General features: G+C 35.3%; 1 protein-coding gene across 2 annotated transcripts in view; it reads right to left on the bottom strand.

Moving 5' to 3' along the window:
- Nucleotides 1–15729, bottom strand: part of CHODL (chondrolectin) — a 269810-nt gene that overhangs the window by 175190 nt on the left and 78891 nt on the right. Inside the window, exon 2 of one of the 2 annotated variants that reach the window (XM_072967931.1) lies at nucleotides 8285–8374. The exons of the other annotated variant lie outside the window; for it this stretch is intronic. The gene's annotated coding sequence lies outside the window, so the exon portion shown is untranslated. The remainder of the gene's footprint in view (nucleotides 1–8284; nucleotides 8375–15729) is intronic. 2 annotated transcript variants of the gene reach the window in all.

Genomic DNA, 15729 nt, shown 5'->3' with positions numbered 1-15729 from the left:
GAAGCCAGAGGAGCCAAACATTTCTTAGTCTCGGCCAGATTTATAATTTGCAAATTCGTGCTAAAAGCATTTTGCTTGGCACTTTCATGTAAGTTCTAAAATACTCTTCAATTGCACTTTTAAAGTCCAGCATGTCAGTCTTTGGTTTCAAACAATTTGACATTGCCCCTCCAAGACGCCTTTAGAAATAGTACCATCAAATTAGATAGGAACACAAAGATGAAACCCTTTGACTGAGTCTGGAACTATGTCATGTAAAATGTCCAGTATCTATTCTATTGTATAGGGGGAAAAGACAAAGCGGTACCTAACCCTTTAGTCAAACCTTAATTTGAAAGCAAGTTAGTTAAGCTCATAGAAACCATTTTAATTCTGAGTCACTAGTGACCATTAATAAATGTATATAATTTTACACCAACTTCCAAAACTTATTTTTCTGCTTTCATAACATGTTTCTACTGGATCAACTCTACGACCCTTAGGATAACCTAATTAGCACCTCAAACTCCAGGTCTCCAGGAAGAGATAACAGGGAGAGAAAGCTGGACCTGGCTCCCCTTCAACCCATCCAGCTCTCCTGCCCTCCTGGGCACACTCCTGATCTTTTCCTTCTTCCTGTGATGCAGCTCCGCCCTCCAGCTTCCCCCTCTCTGCCCTGTCCTCAAAATGTCCCTTAGATCTTCATTCATTCCAAGTACCTGGGGAGCCTAAAGTTGAGGCGCTGGCTACAGAAGCCATACCACGTTGTGGCAGATGTGTTCAGCCTGAAACCTCAGGGTTTTGTGCTTCGTTTAGCAAAATGAACTTTAGCGCAAGGTAGAAATTCAGAATTTATATGTATTCAAAATTCTTCATTACAAAAATAAAATATTTTATTAAACAGGAAAAAAAATGAACAAAGCTAAACTGTTAGATCTCAACCGCCCTTTCCAAGCCCACTCTCTATGTAGACCACCCCCTCAACCCCCAGCTCTTTCATAGCAAATGGCATAAACATCTACTCAGCTGTTCAAACCTGGGAGTCATTCTTGGTTCTGCTCTCTCCTTACTCTGCACATCAACTTGTCTGCAAGTCTTGTCATTTCTACCCTTCAGATATATCTTGGATCTACCTACTTCTCTCGTCTTCCCTGCTGCTACCTTCATCCTCTGCCCTAACAATTTACTGCCTTTAAATGGGTTCCCTGTGTCTACTCTATCCCTTCCACACCACAGCAGCCAGGGTAAGGTTTTCAAAACAGAAATCTTTTCTGTTTTAACATGTTCAAGGGCTTCATACTGCAATTCAAATAAAACCCAGACTCCTTCTGGAGGCCTACAAAGCCGTACAAATCCAAATACCTAATGGCCCTCTATCCAGTCTCATTTCACAACTCTTTATTCATTATGCTTCGACCACCTCTGCCCCCCTTCAGCTATTCAAATACAGCCTCTCACACCTCAAAGAAACTGCCCCTCCATGGGTGCTTTTCCTCAGGATCCCATCTAGGCAGGTTTCCCACAACTTCCCCCCACTCACCCTATTGATCTTCATCACATTTGTTACCTTCATAGCACTTATCATCATCTATAAATATGTAGCTGTTTGTTTGCTTAACTCTTAATTGACCTTTTCTCTTCTACTAAACTGTTAGCTTCACAAAGGTAGAGGCCCCATCGCTATTGTATCATTTGTGCCCTACTCAGTGCTGATTCCTGATAGGGGTTCAATCAATATTGATAGATGTGTGAATTCCATTGATGTTATGGGCTACACTGTGTCTCCCCAAAATTCATATGTTAAAGTCCTAACTCCTCGTACCTCAAATGTAACCATGTTGGAAGAGAAGGTCTTTAAGGAGGTGAACAAGTTAAAATAAGGCCATTAAGGAGGGAACTAATCCATTCTGACTGGTGTCCTTATAAGAAGAGAAAATTTAGACACAAAAAAAGAGACATCAGAGATGTGTGCACACAGAAAAAGGCCCATGTGAGGGCACAGCAAGAAGGTGGCCGTCTGCAAGCCACAGAGAGAGGCCTCAGACAAATCAAACCTTCTAACACCTTGATAATGGACTTCTGGCCTCCAGAAGTTTAAGAAAATAAACTTCTGTTGTTTAAGTCATCCAATCTGTAATGCTTTGCTATGCAGCCCTAGCAAATTCATATCATTGGAACTAAAATGTAAAAAGGAAAATAAATTACATTATATTCCTAAGTAGTATTGTTAATTATTTGAGTTACATTTGGTCTTGAACTCATAGTCATAATACAGCATCCTGTGAATTCCAGATCTGTTCATGATCTAGCCAATCTGGTTAATAAAGACAGATAAATGATGAAATTTTCCACTTGGATTTGGAAAACTTCAAAAATTTTCCATAATGATTGGTCAAACTTATTTATCTGCATAAATAACAACTTTGACTAATATTTTGCTTCTGTAACATACTCATTTGAAAGCATGATTCTATCACTTGGCATGGCATTCAAGTTCAAAGATTATAAACAGAGTTTGTCACAGATTAAATACACTTATATAGAAATCTTGCCATTTTTTTGCCCATAGGGTTTAATGGGCTCAGAATATTTGTTTCTTTTTGTTTTCATTTGGTGTTACATTTTTCAGCTCTTATTATCTCCTATACTTAACTCTAGGATTTTTTCTAAATTCATGAATATGAAGACAAATAGGCCAAATAAGATGTAGTTATGAAGTCATAGACCTGGATCTTCATACCTAGCTCCCTCAATCATTTCTCTCTCTCCTACCCAAGTTACCTCATCAGAAATTATCTCATTTTACAAAGGAAAAAAATTTTATTTTTTTTCACAAAAATTTCAGTGTTGAATAAATGTCAAGAAACATTTTCAAGTTCCTTCACAACTTCACTTCTCCTATTTAGAGTTTCAGGAAAAAATACTAAACTTCATTATTATTGAGAGAAGCAAGTCAATTCCTCCTTTTTTTCCTCAGGAAAAAGGACATTTTTAATTTGGCCTCTTTTGCCTGATTGCACAGTTAGCAATGTCAACTCTTTCTTCCATAAACAGCTTCCAAACAGTCAAGTGCAACTAACCCATACAGAGAACATAATAGGTGTTCATAAAGTCCTAAATGGATAAGAGGAAAAGGTGTTATGTTTTCCTGCAGACCATGGAGATATAGCACACCGAACACAATGAAAGAGTTGGTGGCCATTTTCCTAAGATCGGTGGTTAGAGTTATAGAACACATGTCACTTTTTTTTAAATGGCCTCTTGTCCTCACTACTCAAACTGTGTTGCCTCATAAAATTTTTTATCACATTTGCCTTCCACCAAAGTGCTTTAGGTCAGACCAGGTAGCATGAGGTCAAGTTGGTAGCTTTTCTCCATTTTTCTCCATAATATGTCTGTTTCCCCCAAAAGGAGATCAGTTACCCATACTCTTTGTAGACATAATGGCTGAGCCTGATTCCAGTCAAAACGTGGCATGCTGGCCTTCCCCAGTACTGTTGGTTTTCTATTTACTGCAGTGTGAATGTGGGAAGGGTCGGTGGTATATTCCTCCCTGCTCTGACCAGAAAGGAGCTACGTTGCTATCTCTTGCCCAAGCAAAAATAATGCAAGCAATCTAAAGTAATAGTATATAAACTTAGAAGCCATAGAAAGGAGTTGAACATATTTTAATAACTGAAAACATGCCATTTTTAATATAAAACTACACACTCAAATTTTGAGAGGGGAAGAGGACACCATATTCATAGCTGTGGCCTCCAGACTCTGTATCCTTCATTTTATATTAAATAATATTTCTCACAATTATCACTGCCAAGCCTCCCATATATCACCTATCACTATGGCATCATAGTAGTGCAGTTAATCTAATTAGGCCATATTCAATTGCCTCTGTTAGGGAAATAAGATATACTTTCTCTTCTGCCAGAGTCATTATTGATTAAATGGAGAAAGGTTAGAAAGAGCATCTGTAAGCCCAGATTTTCAGGCTTCTTGAGCCAAGATTAAAGTAGAGTTTGGGCAAAAAGTTGATTCCTGCATTTCCTCTAGTTGGTGGATTAAGCACTCAAGCAAGTCACGAAGTTCAGGGAATTGCTTACTTGGGGGGAAATCACTCTCTATGTTTCAGTGCAAGTTAGCCCTAAACTTATAATTACACTCTCTGATCTGTGGACTGGTGTAGAAACATCAAATATGGAGACATGAAAATTAGCTCAGCTCTTGCAACCTGGTCCTTAAAGAACATTAGTCTGCTCCAATAATAAATGAAGGCAAGAACTAATTACTGCAGTGATAGCAACTGGGGAGTGATGTCTCCAAGAGATAAAAAGGTTATCTTATGAGAACTAAACTAAGAAAGTCAAGTCCTCATTAAATGTTGAAGGACACATTTATTTTTGAGCAATATATAGGTGCAATTAATCAGGCTTTTAGTATACACTATCTCAACTAAAGCTACCTAAATAATATTAGCATCTGGATTTTTAAGCCTTAATTATGACTTAAGTGAACTGATTTCCACCCTCAACAGTGGATACCTTTTCCTCTACTAGTAATTGCCATTCTGGTAAACAACTTTACCAGTACCCATTTATTTGCAATAAAATCTTGGAAATCATCTTTGATTCCTCTCATCCAATCCATTACCAAGTCCAGCCATTTCTATCTCAAAATGTATCTCGATCTGGCCCCCTCACTCCATCTCTAGCACAACCAGACCAGCCTGGGCCACCATCATCTCTCACCTGGTCAACTATTGTAGTCTTCCAATTTTTCTCTCTCTACCTGACAGCCCACATTTTGCACTATACTTTCAACATAGACAAATGATACTCTATCTACTCTAGCTTGATACCCAGCCACCAATGACTTCCCATGACTCTACAATAAAATCCCAGCTCCTTCCCAAGGTCTACCCAATCCTGCAGAATCTGGCCTCTGTTCACTTCTCTCATCTCTCAATCTCTATCACCTTGCTCACTTTGTGATCTCCTCTCTGTTCTTCAAAAAAAAGCCAAGTGTATTAGTTTCCTGGGGCTGCCAAAACAATTTGCCATGAATGAGTGTCTTAAAACAACCGAAGTTTATTCTCTCACAGTTTCGGAAGCCAGAAGCTTGAAAGCAAGGGTCATGCTTCCCCTGAAGGCTCTAAGAGAGAATCTTTCCCTGCCTCTTTCTGGCTCTGGTAACCCCAGGTAGCCCTGGGATTCTGGCAGTTTAGCCCCAATACCAGCCTCTGCCCTCACATGGCCTTCTCCTCTGGGTCTCTGTCTTCTCTCTGTCTGTTGGAGGGACACTTTACACCAGATTCATGGCCCACACGGCTAATCTAAGATGATCTCATGTCAAGACCTTTAACTTAATTACATCTGCAAAGACGCTTTTTCTAAATAAGGTCACATTCACAGGTTCTGGGCTACAACTTATCTTTTTGGAGGCCACCATTCAACTCACTATACCAAGGGTTTTTCATTTTTAGTCCTTTGTAATTCTTTTTTTTTTAAGTTGAAGTATAGTTGACTTATAATATTAGATTAGTCTCAGGTTTATAGCATAGTGATTCAGTATTTTCAGAGATTATACTCCATTAAAAGTTGTTACAAGATAGACAATGGTTATAATTCTCTGTGCTGTATAATATATCCATGTTGCTTATCTATTTTATACATAGTAGTTTGTATCACTTAATTGCATACTCCTAATTTGCCCCTCTCTCCTCCCCTCCCCTTGGTAACCACTAGTTTGTTTTCTGTATCTGTGAGTCTGTTTTTGTCTTGCATATATATTCATTTGTTTTATTTTTTAGAGTCCACATATAAATGATACAAAATATTTATCTTTCTCTGTCTGACTTAGTTCACTAAGCATAGTAATCTCTAGGTCCATCCACTTTGCTGCAAATGGCAGAATTTCATTCCTTTTTATGGCTGAGTAGTATTCCATTGTATATTTATACCACATCTTCTTTATCCATTCATTTGTTGATGGACATTTGGTCTTTGTAATTCTTGTTTCCTCTGCTTGGAGCACTCTCCTATAAGAATTTTGACTCATCATTCAGGTCTTCCCTCATATTACTATACACTGTCCTTACTCTGTCCATCCAACCCAAAATGGCCTCTCCTCATTGCTTTTTTTCCCCTCATCACCTGTTTATTCTCATCACAGAATGCATCTAAATCTGGGAGGTTTGTTCTGTTAACTACTTCTTATTGTTTGTCTCCCATTCTAAAGTGAAACCTCCCTGAGGGCAGAAAATCTATCTGTCTTACTCACTGCTGAGTCCTGGCACCTAGCAGAATGCCCAGCATGAAATGGCTACTCAGTAAATATTTACTGAATACACAAATACAATACCCACAACAACTCTGTGAAGTAGAATAAAATTAGCCATCTGAGATGTAAACTTGGGGATAGGCTAACTCACAAATCAAAACAAAATCCAATTAAGAGATCCAGGACACAATCTCAAAAACATATGGCTGAGTTATTATTGATATAATAAAAGATTATCTAATCAATTATATTGCAATTTATCTACAGAAGAAAAAGTCTTTTTTTATCTTCTGTCTATAGAAAGATAATCTATTTGAAATTCAGAAAATGAGAAGTCATAAAAACAATAAAATAATAGTGTGTTTCCAGGATGTGACAGATTACTCTCTTAAGGATCACAGTGAGTCAGGACTGGGTACATAATTTGTTGTGCCCAGTGCAAAATGAAAATGCAAAACCACTTGTAGAAAGGCAAGGAAACGTGTCAGGAATGTACTAAAAAATAATAGACCTTTTTTTTTATTCTGCAGTCTCTCTCTCAACTATTATGATGTTTTTATTTATGTTTAATATCTTTCTAAATGAACAAAAATTAATGTTTTAAGTTACTAATGTGAATTTTGCCACTTATCTTGATAATGTGTAATGTTAGTTTTAAATGCAAATATGAGAGTGTTAACTGGTACGTTAAATCATCAAAATTACACAATTTATATTTTGGGGCTCATACATGCATGTGTATTTCATTCTTACCAGAAAAGTGGAAACAGCAGAAAATTAACTGAACTGTTTTTATTTTACTTATAAATATATACACATTTTATTAACACTTTCTATCTTTGGCTTACTGGTGAATAGAAAAATGGACTGAAAGGAAAAGGACTTATAGGTTGCTCTTTCCTTTACCTTCTGTGTCATCATTTTCATCATAAGAAGTTGGCTAATGCAAGGAAGTAAAATGAGTAATAAAGAATATAATAGGCTTCCTTGGTCACTTGTGTTTCTCGTCACACCAATGTGTTCTTTCTGCTTTCTAAGCATGCTCTGGTTAGAACAAAAAGCATGGCTTTGAGGGCTGTCAGCACCCTGCTAACTCAGTACCTGTAACGAGCTTTAAGGCTCTCTGAACTCCCAGACACAGAAGTCCAACGGAATTCTATGCTCACAGAGCATCTTGAACACAGTATAAGAAGGGAGTGGCAAGAAAGAGCAGACACACATAATGCATGAATCACAGACATGCTCACAGACATGTTCCATTGTTCCATCGACTTCATTTATAAAACACAAGTTCAAAGAATAACATTATTAAGAATTTCAAGACTGCAACAGCAGAGCATTAAACCAAGGGTGGGTCTCTTTGAATGTGGGCCCTGTGTAACTGTACAGGTCAAGTGACCTTGAAGTCAGTCCTGCAATGAGTAATCTGGCATTCTAGACCAACTTACTCCTGCAGTGAAGATGGAGTCATCTAGCAATCATCTCAGTGATTTGAATCATGAAAAGAATACAACCAACTTCTCCTGCTCTACACCTATTATTCTATCTTACAATTGTAATTTGCCTTTCCATATAGACTTTTCTCCAAGTAGCAATGAGTAATTTATTCACTCAGAAGTTAAATTACTCACTATAATTTAATATTGTCATTTTGATGAATGCATAAGACTATTGTGAATTTAGTTAACAAAGAAAATGGCCAGAAACTGATGACCTCTAAATACATTGCCACAATAAAGCTTCCCAGACCAATACAGATAAATACTACATAATGACCAAGGTTGATAAATACATCAAAAACTCAACAGTGCTGCATATTCATGTCCAAGCAACCACTCTAGATCCATATCTCCATTATTTCACATTGTTCTCAAGAGCATTTTTCTCTTAAAATATTTTACATGGAAGCTTCCTAATATCAAATGATATTAGTAATGTGATGTGATGCTCATTTTAAATCAAATGTTGAACTTATTGGTAGACTACTGGACATACGGAATAAAGGAAATACCACTCAGCTATGACTTACACTGCCTGAACTGTAGTCCCAGGTCTGCTTCATATTGACTGCATCAGAATGGTGAGTTTTATAACTCCTCCAATTCTTCGAATTCCTCATCTGCAAAATGAAGATTTTAGAGCAAATAATCCCTAATATTCCTTTCTTATAATTCTATGATTCTATAGTACCAAACACACACACAAAAACATACAAGAAACAAACACACAAAGAGCACACGCTATTATCACCATAGTTCTGAGGCATGTGATACATCCCATGGGTCCCAAAGATGAGGCCATATCATCATATGGGGTGAAGAGCGTTTTCAGAGGAAGGTGGATAGAATAGGGCCATTTATTCAGAACCTGATTAATAAATGTGTATTTACATGTGTACCATGTCCTGAAAACTCTTTTGGGGAAACAAAGTAAATATTTCTTCCTGAATAAAAACTAAAATCTTTAAGATAGAAAACATTCCCCTTTACTTTTCAGCAGGGATGTTTGTGGATTTTATTTTTAATTTTAGATGTATACTTAAAACGTGTATACTTTCCCCCCAAAACTTCTAGGGCACTGTCTATTGCCTCCTGTGATAGGCTGTCCAACATTTCAGGCAATGAGAAGAAGCAACATTTTTCTACTTCTATTGTTTGTTTGTTTTTTTTAAATATTCAGCTTCCTATGTTACATCACCCAAATCTGAACCACATAAGGTAGCTTTCTCTTATTTAGTTATTGCTAGTATGTGGTGGATAGGTTTTATATTGCTTCCTTTGACATACAAAAACACGTGTAAGAATCATAAAATTTGCAACTAGAATAGACTTAACTGAGCCCTTTCTCTGACACCCAGTTGTGAATCATTAACCAAGTCATTTAACTTCTGTGAGCCTTAGCTTACTCATTTTTAAAAGAAAAAAGACTGGACTAGATGACTCAGTTAAATAACTGAGTCTATTCTATAATTCTGCCTTTATAGTTTCTAATTTATATTTTTTATCATCTTGAATTTTTGATTAATGATTCTCTCAAGTTATATTTAGATTTTTATGATTACAAAAATATATTTTCATGATTTGTACTTGGATCCTAAATAAAATATAACCCAAGTTTATACACATTCCAGTAAGTAATAAGCTGATGCTTTAACAAATAGAATTTCATTTCCAAAATAACAATTGATATTTTACTGAGTGTTTTACATTAAGATATTTATAAATTTTTAAAACTCAAAATATATTTTGAGATGGACATAGTTATTTCCTTGTACAGATGAGAAAAGTGAGGCTTAAAGATGCTAAGCAATTTACCCAAATCCCCAGAGCCAAGCAATGGTGGAGTCAGGATTCCAACACCATCCCTCTGTCTCCATAGGCTATTCTTGTAATTGAGTCTAGGTTATGCCTCCTGTGTCTGTGTATGACAGCCAACAACAAATGAATACAATGACTCTCTAATCACAGGTCAAACAAAATGAATGTAAGGGTAAAGATTTTCAGTGTAAAGGAAAATTATGTAATTATTAAAGAGTGCAGTCAGCAGTTTTTCTTTAAATGAAAGTTGTGGGAGGAGGAAATAATCTCAGTTAAAGCAAGCTGAAGAGCATTTGAAACTCAAATCAAATGACAAGAGTGAATTGTAAAGCTTGGCTCTTTTTTATTTCCTGCTTTCAAATGGATCTAAAATATGTAACTTGGATTTAGGAGTCAATTTACTACCAATATAGTTAAGAGAGGAGGAAAAGTGAGGAAATAAAGAGAAATCATTCATTAAATGTTCTCTAACTAAAGTATATCATGTCCTTTCTACACCACTTGTAACACCAAAAGAAAGCTGTATTTGAAATTAAGGGTTCTTTGGCTAACATTCAAGATACATTAAAATAAAATGTCCTCAATTAATAAAATGGTATGAAATTTGATTGTTTATAACAGTCTTTTTATGTAAAAAAAAATAATATATTCTGTAGCTTAGGAGAAGTAGTGTGAAATATACCTGTAATCCACTAAGAAGCCTTTTGTTATAAAACTGAAATGCTGATGCAGCCCTGGTATCAGCAAACATATCATTTTATTGCAGATATTCGAGGCCCATAGCAATTCAACAGAAAATTAATTAGTATTACCTCACCATAAATCTCAACAGTATTAGCTAAAATGCCAATTTTGTGATCACTTTTCATTAAAGCCAAAAATACTAATTAAAATTGATTTTTGACTGTGCTTTGGTAAACGGCTGCCAGTTAATGGCTTTCAGTTGTAATGCAGACCTTTACTTAAATTAATTTTGTATGTTGTCTCCTTCCTTTTTATAAAGACAATAAAGTGTGAAAGGATAAGAGATGAGGGTTCAGAAAAAGGCAGTTCACATGCAGGAAGAATAGTGAAACATAAAGAACTCTGGGGTTTTTGCTAATGCTAGCATGACCATGCCCCTTTAAAAGCTGTTTTTGAATATGCTATTTCATAAGCAAAAATAAATAAGGCTCCTTAACATATAAGGGATAAGAAGTCATTCTTATAAGTTGTTTGAATGATTAAATAACATACTTATTTTTAAACAATTTTCTGAGTAAAGTCATATCCTTATTGGTGTGATGTGACCGATTTGTAAAAAAAAATTAGACCATGAACTTGGCCCATGTTTGGAAGATAATTTGGAACCAAACAAGAATAATTTGTCTCAATATACGTTAAATGGAAGGTGATAACCTACATAAATGTCAAATCCCTTTCATTAGAGCTAAATAGAAAAATAATAAACCACAAATTTCTTAAAGGTTAATCCACAAAGGCTTTAATTGTTCTTTCAACTTTTTAATTAATAAAAAAATAAAACTGATATGTACCAACATTGAGTTTTGAGGGGGCATTGGGAAGAGGATGAGGGGTTGGGATTTTCCAATAAGTAATGAGGTACAGTGAGTGACTTAGAGTCAAGTTCTCTGAGGAGCCAAAACACAGAACCGGAAGCTATGTGGGCAAAATCAAGTTCAGAGTTCTAGAGTTCCATGGATATAGAATTAAAAAGTTGACTATTTCTGAATTTAGATCAAGTGTATAAGAAAAGGCATAAAGGAGATCCTAAATAAGAAGAGCAGGGTCAAGATTCTAAGAGCCAAGATTCTCTAAAACCCAGTAAGCACAGGCAAAAACCCATTTTAATGACTATTTTTGGCTTTAATGAAAAGTGATTATAAAATTAAGATTAAATATTAAAATATTCAATTAAATTTGAAGATTCTTAAGGGCTCAGAATGGGTGGGAGCAGAATCTATACATGGTGCTCGCATTCAGAGACCTGCACGGAACCTGTATCATTTTCTATAGGACTCTGTGAACTTGGGGCCTTTGCTCCTCACCTGTACCCTCACCCCTAAGCATTACAACGATAGATTTACAATTTCTATTCTATTCTATTCTCATACAAAAGCAAAATACATTTCTTCTTAAGATGTTAGGAAGATATCAATCTTAATAAATAAATATACTCTAAGAATTAATAAATAATAGTTGTAAATCTCTCAGGTTTATTTGCAAGGTGTTTACACAAAGAAATTATTTAGTATGCCCTTGATGTCAGTGCAGCATAAATCCCAACCATTATGAATTCTCCGAATCAGAATTATCACTATACCAAATAGCTGTCATCCCCAAATGGGATAAAATACGGCTGAAAATTTTAGTTTGGACCATGAATTCATAACAAGGACATCATTTTGGACACCGCCCCCCATAGACTTGTCTAGGTATTTCCTTACAATCTCTTTATCTAAGAATATTTTGCTCCCATATCTAGGATCATATTTTAGATTCTGATTTATAAGCATCACTAACAGAATATTCAAAAGTTCTACCTGTAAGATAACATGAACATGGGATTCATGATTGATGTTAGCCCTCGTACCTAAAATTCTTCAAAACTTACATCACTGTTATTTTACATTCATTTTAAATGATAAACTAGCCAGGAAACATCCAGTGGCCATTAAATTGTTCTTTGCAACTCTGTGTGTGTGTTCGGTGATTTTCCAAGCAGTCTCCCAACAGTGTTAAGTAATGTAGTGATTGTTGGCAGGTATTTTGCCCCTTACTTGAGGTAGTCATCAAACATAAGAAGAGATTCTATTAAACTGGATTTGAGTAATGCAGCAAAGAAATACTCATCCTTGTCTCTGGAAATAGAGCAGATTGGCAAAACAACAATTCAGTGAAATATCATAGAAAATTTTCATCTCTATTATACAGAACTCAACCAAAATTACAATATCCAACTGGCTTCCTAAAATTGACTAAAGGAATGCCATAATGAATTTCTATCATGATTACTACTTTTTTTATTGATCATTCATATGCCTGAAGTTAAAATTAAGATTTATTTTTGTTTAATTTAGATGTGAGGTATATCTTCTGAACCCTTGGATATTTGAGAATGCATTTCTGTTGTTCAAAAACATTTACGATAACTTGGCTAAATGCAAAATTTAGCATTTCAAGTTTTCCCCGTTGAACTTTTATCACTTTAATTCCCCTTTATTGTAGCATTTAATATTGAGGAGAAGTCTGAGGCTAGAATTTCTTTTTGTCCTTTTGATGAAATAACCTAATAACTTTTCCCCAAAGAAGGAGGTGCTAGATGCTTTTCCGATTTTTATTTTAAAGATTTTGTAAGGCTGTATCTGGATGTAGACTTGAGTCACTGATTTTACATAAATTGAAAACAAATTCTCAATTTGTACTAATTTTTTTCAATGTTAGTGTACTTTCCTCACTTAAGACTCTGGTTATTGCTGCTAAGTGTTGTAATGTTTATGTCAGATATCCTACAATTATCAAGCATTCCACATGTTATTTTCTTCCATATATCTTTATTTACACACATTTTTTTAGACCTTTACTCTTATTCTCTACAGTCTTGGAGAGCTTCTACAAATGATGCACTCCATCACTGATTTAATTCTTCCATGGTATCAACTGTACTCTTCACTATACCCTTAAAATTTTCATTGCCCCTTCCAGCATCATTTTACCTTTCCACCTCAACCCCTATTCTCCTAATGACTTTCCATTTCTGTTTAATAGAGGCTAGAACATCTTTGTGCTTCAAAAGATGATACTTTTCTAGTATTTTTTTCTGACTACCATTATGGATCATTTCAAAAGAATGTTCTTCATCTACGATTTCAAGATATGCTTCCCGTCTTTATTTTAAAATACATTTGAGAGTTCCCCATTTGTAACATCTACTCCTGCTAATAAAGTGAAATTTTATAACTAAAACTTTCTAAAAATGAAAGTACACAGGTTTTACTTGGCCCTATTCCCTATTTACTTGAGTGTCAGTTAAATGTCCCTCCAAGACACTGAATAGTTTGATATATACAATTCCTAAGTATCAGCATTTAGCTGGTTTTAATTCAATACTGGGGTAAAAATAAAGTGCTTTATTATTCCCACCCTCTAATATTCTGAACAGATGTTAAATATGAAAACCTACAGTCTCTAGAAAGCAGCTTGACCACATTCTTGTGTCTTTTTTGAAAGCACTAACCTTCTAGAATATCAATCATCCCAAAATTTCTTGTTCTTTGGTTTTCAGAAATGTGTGGTCTTTGCATAGATAAAATACTATTGAGAATGACTGGATATGGGAAAACAATATTGCTCAAGGTGCCACAAATAGTAAAATATTTACAACAGAAAGAATCTTACCCAGGATCTTGCCTAATATTAAAGTTCTAATATTTTTAGGAGAACTTTGTTGAAGTTACTTTTTTCCTTGCCAAATCAAATAATAGGTTATTTTCATAAAGAAGGGATATACTTATAATCTCAAGTAACAGACATCAATTAGAAAAATTTTCCAACACTACTTTAAATGTTTACTCAAGATAACACATAACAAGACTTCTGTTTCCAATCAAGATGGAAAGAAGGATTATGTTTCTTGATAAAGGGTAAACAAGCTAAGCTCTATAATTGCTCCAACTTTCTGGCTGGACAGAGATTTCAGACCACAGTGCAGGGAGGGGGAACGCAAGCAGAGCCTAGAGGTCTCCCTGAGATGAGCAGTGTTGAGTCCAAGGAGGCCAAAAATGTCTAGACTTTAGAGGGCAGAGTACCAGAGAGTAGAAACTTTCACAAAGAAAGTGCTTCTGAAATTGGCAGAGGATCCCTCTCACGTCTTTGGATGCACATGTGTGAGGAAACTACCCAAAGCCAGGAAAAAAACACCCACGAGGACTAGCAGTAATAGTCTTCACAGCTCATGCAGGGCCACGAATGGTGTGTGCTCACAGCACCTAGGATAGAAAAATTTCAGAATTCACAGGCCATCAGAGTACTCAGAAGAGTATCACCTCAGTAATGGGGAAAAATTAATCTAGGACTATAGGCTGCTCTGATTCCACCTAAAAGAAGCTTAAAAGCAAGCCTTTAAAAAATTAGTTTCCACATAACCTAAATGCACCCTAGAAAAAAGCTCAAGAATAGTTACAGGAATAAAAACTAAGCAGCACCTAGTAAGTAACAGTATATAATGCCTGGCAACCAATCAATAATTATCAAACACGCAAAGGAGAAAACTGTGACCCAAAATGAGGAGAAAGAGATCAATCAATAAAAGCAGATCAGAAATATCAGATGATAAAATCAGTAAAGACATTAAAATACACACATAACTATACTTCATATATTCAAGAAGGTAGAGGTAAGATTACTTTAGGTAAACATTAATGATTTTTAAAAACCCTAACTGAATTTCTGAAATAAAAAATTCGATGTCTGAGACAAAAGTAAATTGGATTAAATTAATGGCAAATTAGATATTGAAGGAGAAAAGATTGGTGAACTTGAAGATATACTAGAAAGTATCCAAAGGGAAACATAAAACAAATAAAAAAGACTGGAAAAAAAATAATATAGCATTAGTAGACTCTGGGACATCTTCAATCAGACTAGAAATATCAAGGAAACTACACCAAAGCAGATCATAATCAAACTGCTTAAAAATCAGTTAAAAACAGGAAATCCATGATGGTTATTTTAGATGTCAAAAATTACTGTGCCACAGGGTGCCCAAATTAAACATTATTTCTGGATCCATTTTCTGATGCCTTTCAAGTATATTAGAGTTCATCACTTGCACTACCCAGGATTCATTCACAAACTTCTTTTCATATTTTCCACTCCAAAACAAAGATTTTAATGACACAATCCAGCTTTTCCTGGTACAGAAGGGCTCCCCTCTTCCCAAAGCTTCATGAGTTACTTCATCTAGATTATATTCTCCCTACAGTGTTTCACTATTTTCTCTGTATATTCTACAACCAGTGAACTAAGTTGTAAATTTTACCACAATCAACTTCCTATAAATTAGAATAGGAAAAGAAAATGATAAAAAAAATTGAAAACTAGTTAAACTGAGCAAAAATCTTCAAAACACAGTAAAGGAAAAAGATAAAGGCATAGG

The sequence above is a fragment of the Vicugna pacos genome, chromosome 1 (assembly GCF_048564905.1).
Source record: "Vicugna pacos chromosome 1, VicPac4, whole genome shotgun sequence".
Taxonomy (NCBI): Eukaryota; Metazoa; Chordata; class Mammalia; order Artiodactyla; family Camelidae; genus Vicugna; species Vicugna pacos.
The sequence above is the reverse complement of the archived record's forward strand: the minus strand, read 5'-3'. Positions and strand labels throughout refer to the sequence as shown.